The sequence below is a fragment of the Hibiscus syriacus genome, unplaced genomic scaffold, assembly GCF_006381635.1.
Source record: "Hibiscus syriacus cultivar Baekdansim isolate YM2019G1 unplaced genomic scaffold, ASM638163v2 tig00111941_pilon, whole genome shotgun sequence".
NCBI lineage: Eukaryota > Viridiplantae > Streptophyta > Magnoliopsida > Malvales > Malvaceae > Hibiscus > Hibiscus syriacus.
In genome coordinates this window covers 802,196-811,440 of record NW_024063217.1, presented here as the reverse complement: position 1 = coordinate 811,440, position 9,245 = coordinate 802,196, and the positions used below count along the sequence as shown (strand labels likewise).

Here is a 9,245-nt window from a genome sequence, read left to right as displayed (position 1 = left end):
CACAGCTCCGATGACAGCGGCGGTGAGGGAAGCAGGCGGCTTGAGCGGCTGGGAAATTGAAGAGTCACTCGGCGGCTGGAACTCCCAACAGAAGCGGCGGCTGAGTAGGGGATTAGGGTTTGAAACCCTAATCTGTTTTAGGGTTTGAAACCCTAATCTGTTTTAGGGTTTGAAACCCTAATCTGTTTTAGGGTTTGAAACCCTAATCTGTTTTAGGGTTTGAAACCCTAATCTGCTAGGTTGGGTCTGGGTTAGCAGTGGGCTTCTGATCTCTGGGCCAATTGGGCTTCGGGTTGTTGGGCTCCGGGATTGGGCCTTTGTAATCTGAATTGGGCTTCTAAGCCTGCAAAAATGTAATATGTAAAATTGATAATAATAATAATAATTAATAATAATTAATAAAATTAAATAATATAAAAAGACCCGGACAAAAACGGGTGTCTACACCCTCCATTTGAGTGTAGCCTTTAGCCACCAATCTTGCTTTGTAGTGGATGTTATTCTTGTCAGGAAATCCATCTTTCTTTGCATATACCCACTTGCACCCAATTGTCTTCTTTCCCTTCGGAAGACTAGCTAGTTTCCACGTCTGATTCTTTTGAAGGGATTGTATTTCTTCATTCATGGCGATCCTCCACTTTTTATTTTCTGAACTTTGGACTGCTTCATTAAAAGTGGCAGGAACGTCATTAATTATAATTGGTGATGCAAAAGAGACCATATCAGCATAACGAGCATGTTGTCTAATGATCATCTTTTCCTTTCTGAATGCAATTGATTCATGTTGCTGTGGAGGTTCTTGGGTCTGAACCTCTTCTTCATCTGACTCTTCTTCTACCATAGGAGAGTCAACATCAGTTTCTTTACTGGCTGGGTTAATTATGCTTCCTTCAAACTCCACCTGTTTGGGAGTTTCCATCTGTCTGCTTCAATTTTTCTGAAGTCACCTTTCTCAACATGGTAGATTCATCAAAGGTAACATCCCTGCTGAAGATTATTTTCTTTGTTTCTGGACACCAAAGACGATAGCCTTTCACACTAGAGGTGATCCCCATAAAGATAGCCTTCTTTTCTCTTGGATCCAGCTTTGACTCTTTAACATGGTAGTATGCAGTGGAACCAAACACATGTAAGGAATTATAATCTGTAGCAGGTACTTCAAACCATTTCTCTAATGGAGTTTTACCACTAATAGTAGTCGATGGTAAGCGGTTGACAACGTAACAAGCATAGACCAAAGCCTAAGCCCAAATTTTTTTCCTTAACCCAACATTAGACAACATACATCGAACATTCTCCACTAATGTCCGGTTCATACGCTCTGCCACCCCATTCTGTTGTGGTGTAGATCTGATAGTGAAGTGTCTGACAATACCTTCTTCTTCATAGACTTTCAGAAATAGATCATTTTTTTACTCTCCATCATTGTCTGTACGGGGACGTTTGATTTTTCTGCCTATTTGAGTCTCCACCATCTTTTTCCATTTAAGGAAAAAATCCTAGCACCTCATCCTTTGTCTTCATTGTATATACCCAAACTCTTCGGGAAAAACCATCAACAAAGGTGACATAATAGTGTGTTCCTCCCAATGAAGTTATCTTGGAAGACCCCCAGACATCTGAATGAACATAATCCAAAATACCTTTAGTATCATGGATTGTTGTTCCAAATTTCACCCTCGTCTTCTTTCCTTTAATGCAATGCTCACAAAAAGCTAATTTGCAAGCCTGATCACCCTTCAATAATCCTTGATCTATCAGTAATTTCAAGGATTTTTCACCAGCATGCCCCAAGTGCATATGCCATAACCCGGTTGCTTCTGACTCCTGTTCATCACTAGAAGCTGCAACTGCTGCTGTCCTAACAATTGTACTACCAGAAAGTAATACACTTGTTTCTTTTCCGGATTCCCTTCATTATCACCAGTGCACCAGAGATAATCCTCATAATCCCATCTTTTGCCCTCACTTCTAAACCTTTTGACTCTAAGGTTCCCACAAAGATGAGATTTCTCATTAAATCTGGTATATAATGGACACCTATTAAGATTCTGATTGATCAATCCTGATTCCGCAAGCGAATTGAACCAATCCCAAGTGTGTCAAGAGGGGAATTATTTGTTGTGTAGATAATTTCACCTTTTAGTTCTTTAAAATCAAAAAACCATTCTCTATTGGGGGTCATATGGTAGTTACAAGCTGAATCTAACAGCCATGAACTGGAACTGCTGGTTGATGGCGTAGCAGCGAATGCAAAATCTGAATCCGCATCATTATACTCGACCACATTTGATTCTGAGACAGCCTTTCCCCTTTCAGGTTTGCCTTTATTCTTTAGACTGTGACATTCTTTCTTCCAGTGCCCTTTTTCTCGACAAAAGACACATTCATCTTTGCTCAATCTGGACTTTGACTTCGATCTTCCTCTCATTTCTTTATTCTGACTCTTCGAACGGCCTCTAACAATAAGAGCTTCTCCTTCGACACTTGTATTTTCTTGTTTGTCTTTCTTTCTCAATTCATAACTATACAAGGCAATAATTACTTCATTGAGAGACACATCAACCTTCCCATGAAGTAGAGTAGTTTCAAGATACTCAAACTCATCAGGAAGTGATCCCATCACATCAGCTATCTTCGTCTTCAAAAGTCACGTCCATATTCATCAGATCAGTCACCAGCTGATTAAAGCTAGTAATGTGATCATTCATAGTGGTACCTGGTACATAGTTGAAGCGGAACAATATCTTTTTCATGTAGAGCTTGTTCTGACCGCTTTTCTTCAAAAATTTCTCCTCCAGTGCCTTCCACAATTTACTTGCAGAAGTTTCCTTAGAAAATGCATACTTCTACTCTCTAGAAAGACACGATCGAATAGTATCACATGCCAATCTATTGATCCTCTTTCATTCTTTCTCTTCAACATCATCTGGTTTCTCTCCTTCAATAACAATGTCTAGACCTTGCTAAAATAGGGCATCTAGAACCTCACTTTGCCACATGTCGAAATGACCGGTGCCATAAAAAATCTCCACTGCAAATCTAACATTTGTCATAGCATTTCTTGCGGATGTTTTTGTGTCGTCTGCCATTTCTGCTACAAATTCTATTTAATAGCTGTCAATGCGGAATGTCAATTATCCCAAGGAAATTTTTTCTGATGTGGAAGATCAGCCTAAGCTGCAACCACAGAGCATACTAAAATAAACCAAGAGCGCTGATATCAATTGTTGTGGAATTCGGGTTAATTTCCACCAATAATAACAAATTCACTTTGAAAACTATTATCTAGGTGACTAGTGTGAAAACGATTGTACTAAAAATCACCCCGAGGTAGATTCCAAGGAAAGAAGAAGGGTCACAATGGTCCCTCTTAAAACCCATTTTCCTTAGACAGAACTACCAAGATAAGCAATTTTAATAGGAAAATAATTAAAAATAACTATACCCAACAATAGCTATTAAATAGACATAAAAGAGAACACCAAAATTTAACGAGGTTAGGCCAAAATTATACCTACCTCCTCGAACACTACTAAAATAATATTTCACTAATAGAGGAAATATTACAAAGAGAGAGAAAGAGTACAAATAGCCTTTAATATAGAAAAAGACTTATATTTGTGGGATGCTTAACTAAATAGGAGGAAGATTCTATTAATAACAAAAGAATTTCACCTCCTCCTTATACACAACCAATGTGGGACTTTGCCAAAAAACCAACAACCCAAGTAACTTATGAATCCATGTGCATTGGCTAGCTTAGCTGCTTCAATTATTTCTGATTCTGAAGCCCCTTCTTTGCCATAAAGGATGTTCTCATAAATTGATGTAGCAAAAAGTGCTGGTTCTTGTTGGACTAGTCCAATGCGTTTCCCAAGGGATTTGAGCTTCAGTTTCCTTCTCTCTCCCTGTAAGGATTTGGCAAGGATTTAATTGTATGCACGGTTGAAATAAGTATTTTACCAGCTGGATTTCAAGATTCAGGGAAAAAAACTCACCATCAATCATCACTCTCCCAGCTGTTGGATCATATAATCGAAATATAAGAGCAAGAACCGAACTTTTACCGGAACCGCTTTGCCCCACCAGCGCCTTACTCTTTCCTGAACGAACTTTTAGATCGAAGCCGTTGAAAATGACTACATTCTGGCCTTGATGGATAACTAAACTGGACACCCCTTAGCTCAATTGTACCTCCCAAATTTGTTAGTTCATCCCCGGCGACCTGCGTCTTCCGGTCCATTATCTCGAACGCGGATGCCACCATTTGGTTCCCTTTTAGAAGATCCGGAACCAATGCCAAAGTTTCTCCCATGGCTACTGCCGTTATAATCAAAACCATAAATGATTTCATGACAGATTTGAAGCTAGCTAGCTCTTTCCCCATTAATACAGAACCATACCTGAACAAATTAACAGCAATGTACTAGTTATTGCAATGCTCATTGGCTCATTGATTAACTATTATGAAGCTCAACCATCATACCATAAGCCAAGGCCAGAAGATGAGAAGATGAACTGGGAAATGCCATAGAATATCCAGGCGATTTGGCCACGGTTAAAAGAACGCTTTGAAGGCTCCACCAGCTCACGGGCATACAGATCGAGGATCTTCTCCTCGGCACAAAATGCAGCAATGGTTAGAATATTGCCGACGGCCTCACCAGCAAGCATGTTTGCTTTTAGATATGCTTTGCTCAAGTTACCTTCATAGCCTTGCATGAATAGTTTCTGAATGATAGGAAGAATATCACTATATGTATTCCTATCTAAAACCTTTTGAGTTTGTATAAATTAATGTTGGCAAATCTAAAAACCTCGCTAATGTGACCACTTGTGATCAATGGGAAAGTGGCCAAGATAACAAGTGTGATTCTCCAGTTTAAGATGAATGCAATGATGAAGGCGGCAACAACCAAACCTAAATTCTGAATGAGAATCGATGTCCGGTTGACAACTACGGCTTTTAGAAACGTTGCGTCACTCTCTAGGCGTGATGCAAGCATGGAACTCGAGTTGTTTAGGTTGTCGAACCATTCGATTTCTTTCTTCAAAATGGCTGCAAAAGTAAAATTAAGTAAAGAACACACGAGTACATGACCTTTTCAGGTGGCAAGGAAAAGGAAAAGTTCAACAATGTCGAACGATCGCTCGGATTAGATCACTTATTACCAGAAAACATCACTTCACGCACACGAAGAGTGAGGCACTCTCCCATGATGCTGAAACATAGGTGCTCGACAGCGTGAACGATGACTGTTATAACTGCAGCACAGCAAAATAGGATGGAAATCTTCTTGACTTTACGGCACGTTGTTTCCCAGTCCATGTAATAGGCTACAAGAGCTTGAGAAACCCCTAGAGCAAAGAGAGGCATCTGAGCTCCAGCAATCAATGCTGCAATGGTGCCAAAGACCCCATAAGACCAGTCGGGTCCTATCATAGAATACAGCCTTCCTGGTGAAACAGGCTTCCTGGTATCGATTGCTTCAGCCTCCACATGGCTTAGTATTGAGTCCTTATCGGAACGAAAACTTGTGCCGAAGCTTGTCCTTGTTCAGGATAATTCTCGTGAATAATTCGAGCTATAAAGAAATTAAGGGGGAAAAACAAAGAAAGTTCTGATTAATGTATTGTTCTTACTAGAACAGCATAAGCAAAACAAGGTAGAATGCCTTAGGCAAAGTCACTTCATTGTTAATGTACCTGAGTTGCGTACTGATTGTGTTACTATGAGAGGGGTATCGTTGCAACGACACTGTCTCTTGAAGCTGAACGAGCGACGAATATGCACTGTTAGGATTCGAAATGAGCTCATCATGGCTGTCTGTTTCTACTATCTTCCCACTTTGAACAACAGCTATCACGTCTGCATTCCTAATAGTAGAAAGCCGATGAGCCACCACGACCGTGGTTCGTCCCACCATCACACGGTAAAGTGCCTCCTGCACTCTCTTCTCAGATTCTGCATCAAGTGCACTTGTTGCTTCAATCCCGAGATATTGCAATCCTCTGATTCTGTCCACCTGATAGTTGTATTCCTCTCTAATCAACCTGCAATTCCAAAGCGATCGCTTAGAGAAGTGACCCTATAGTACATGCTAGCAGTGGTAAATGAGTACCTGAGTCTCAAATCTATCAGGGAGATTACTGATAAAAGCGATGGCCTCCGAAAGCTTCGTGGCACAAGTTATCTCTTCGAGTGTAGCATCATCTTTTCCGTAAAGAATGTTCTCCCTAATTATGGTTGCGAAAAGAGCCGGTTCCTGATTAACCAAACCAATTTTCTGTCTTAGCCATTTGAGATCAAGGTCCCTAACATTGTTCCCATCCAACAAAATTTCCCCTGCATTTGGCTCATAAAAATCTCTCAATCAATGATACGACCGTACTCTTCCCAGAGCCACTCCTTCCCACAAGAGCTACAATCTTGCCAGCAGGAATGTTGAGGCTGAACCTATCGAAGATTACGACATTAGGACGTGATGGATACCTGAACGTCGCGTCCTTGAATTCGATCTGACCCTCCACTTTGTCAAGTCTGTAACATGTTTTGGAGCTGGTTTTGCTTACTGTGTTCCTCTCTATCATCTCGAATATTGGATACGCAGCCACCCTTGCTCAAATAAACGCCGAGATGTCCGGTGCCGCCAATCCTAACGACCTGCAAAAAACCAAGTAATTACTACAAGTTTTCAGAATATCCATATATTGATATTTCACAAAACTTACACGCCGGAGATGACAACATTAAGCATGTAGTGAACGAATGGCCACCGTTTGCAATGTTCTTGTTAACAACTATACAGGTGAACCAAACCAGCAAAGCCCAGGAAACGAAAAGAACACAATGCATTGAACCGAGTCCAAGCCCCTTGGCTAAGCCGGTGCTTCTACCGTACTTGTATGTGTTCATCAATGCTTCTTTGTATGACTTCACCGCCCTTTCTTCCCCGGCAAATGCTTGGACCGTTCGAACATTTCCGATCACCTGAAAAGTCAAGTCACATAATCTCTTCCGATCATTTTTCACGTAAAATGTCTTGATGCATGGGAGATTGGAAAAAGAAAACCGACCTCTTCGGTAATTTCACCGGCTTTCACATAGGAGTTTCGAACTCTAGCAATATAAGTGTAAAGGCCACCGGCGACGGCGATCAACGGAACGATTGACAGCGTTACCAAACTGATTTGCCATACCCTAGCAAAACCGATGATGAAACCTACCATAAACCTGCTAACGTAATGCATGAAATTCCCCACCTGACATCAATTAAACTCAACAATGGTTAGCATGCACCACAAAAAACCTGGTATATTATCCATAAACATTTTTAATTAGCAACTTAATACAATTACATGTTCTTTTAGAGTGTCCAAATCCCAATTCTTAATTAATACAACCACATTTCTGTAGTAACTTTTTTTTTTGTTCAAAATATGCGGCGCCCATTTAGTTAATTGCGGCTGTAATGATCAAATTTGTATCCAAATTGTTTCATTGTGCAATAAATAGGTAAAGAGCCGTCTTTATACTTTGACCTCTACGCCGAATTTTTTATATTTAAATTAAATTTGTGTTGTATTCATATACACGTGTCATGCATTTACGAATTATCATAGTTTTTTCAATCCCATATTTAGATGAAAATAATCAGACAGGTATATTTAGATTAATTGTTTGCAATGAAATCTGAACCAGCCGCTGAGGCATAAAACCCAGAACACACCGAACAACCGACTAAAAATAAATGCTCGGAAGGGTCTGCAATGAGTGATATTTATTGAAATGTATTATTAATAACATGTACGGAAATGCACCACTAATATAAAATAAGGTAAAATTTATAAATATTCACAATTTTTTAAAATTAATTTTATTTATCATTGAATTTTTAAAAATAACAAAATATACATTAAACTTTACTTCACTAAAAAATTAAATAATAATTATTAAATGTTATTAAGGAGTGAATAACATACTAAATTAATGAAAAGTATCTTATTAGCCCTCGATTATAATAGAATTTCACTTTAATATTTTTCACATTTTAATAGTAGTTCTGAAAAAAATATGTGATTTTTTATTTTTAAAATTAAAAAAATATATTTTAAAAGAATTGTGTTATCAAACAATGAAACTAATTTTTTCATTATGCAAAAATTATTTTAACTAATTATTTTATAATTGTTATTATATTTTAAAATAAAAAATTTATAATTTTTGACATCCAGAAATTTATATTATCAAATAATAAATTTCTTTTTATTAAGATATGATTTAAGCATTTAACTTTTATTTAATAAATTTAAATGTAATTTGAAAACCATACATCCATAATTTATAATATCATATCAAATAATTTTTAATTTATATGGTACAAATTTAATATTTATAATATAAAATTAAAAGATGATATTTATTTATCTATATGTATTTCATTTTCAATTCCACAGCCTAATAAGAATTTTCATTAAAATTAAGAGTAAAATTAAATTTTAGCTATAATTGAAGGGTCAAATGAGATATTTCTTAATGGTTTTGTACCCATTTGTAACAAAATTAAATTTAATATTTATTATATAACTTTTAAAAATTAAATGTTCGAAAAGATAATTTGATATAGTTTAATGACCATTTGTAAATTTTACCTTATAAATTAATGGTGAATTGCAATAAATAAATGTGATGCATTATAAATTTTCCTAAATGCCCTATTAAATCTTTGCAATAAATAAATGACACACATATCATCAAATTTATGATTAAAAAAGGAGTAGAATTTGATGAATTAAGGAAGTTTTAACTAACCTATCCACGAGGAAAATAAAATAGCCACGCTCAGATATACAAAATCCAACGAGTACTGCCCAGAATAGGGGGAAATGTAAGAATCTTTATGGTTTAATCAACAAAAATGTAAAGAAGAGATAAGCCATTCCAGCAACGTTAATGAGCTTCCCCAAGAAGACGAAGAAAACAGGAACAGATGCACCACGCACGCATGCACCGATGGAACCCAAAGCCATGAGCACGTAGTCGTAAAAGTCTGCAAAATGAAAACAACTTCAGCGATGGAACTTTCTTCTGCTGCTTCTTTCCTTCCTTCTTCTCCGTTTCGTCACTGTCTTTGTTGCTCGAAGGTGTCATTTTTGCCCCCAAAAAACAGCAGAGAATTTCTAAAACCCTTATAAACCCCACCTACAACCACCATGACAAACTAATGAGAAATGGAGCTGCA

The 9,245-nt window shown here is 37.7% G+C and overlaps 1 pseudogene; it reads right to left on the bottom strand.

Moving 5' to 3' along the window:
* Positions 1 to 565: 565 nt before the first annotated feature.
* On the bottom strand, positions 566 to 9,033 carry LOC120173156 (annotated as a pseudogene).
* Between the last annotated feature and the right edge of the window lie 212 nt (positions 9,034 to 9,245).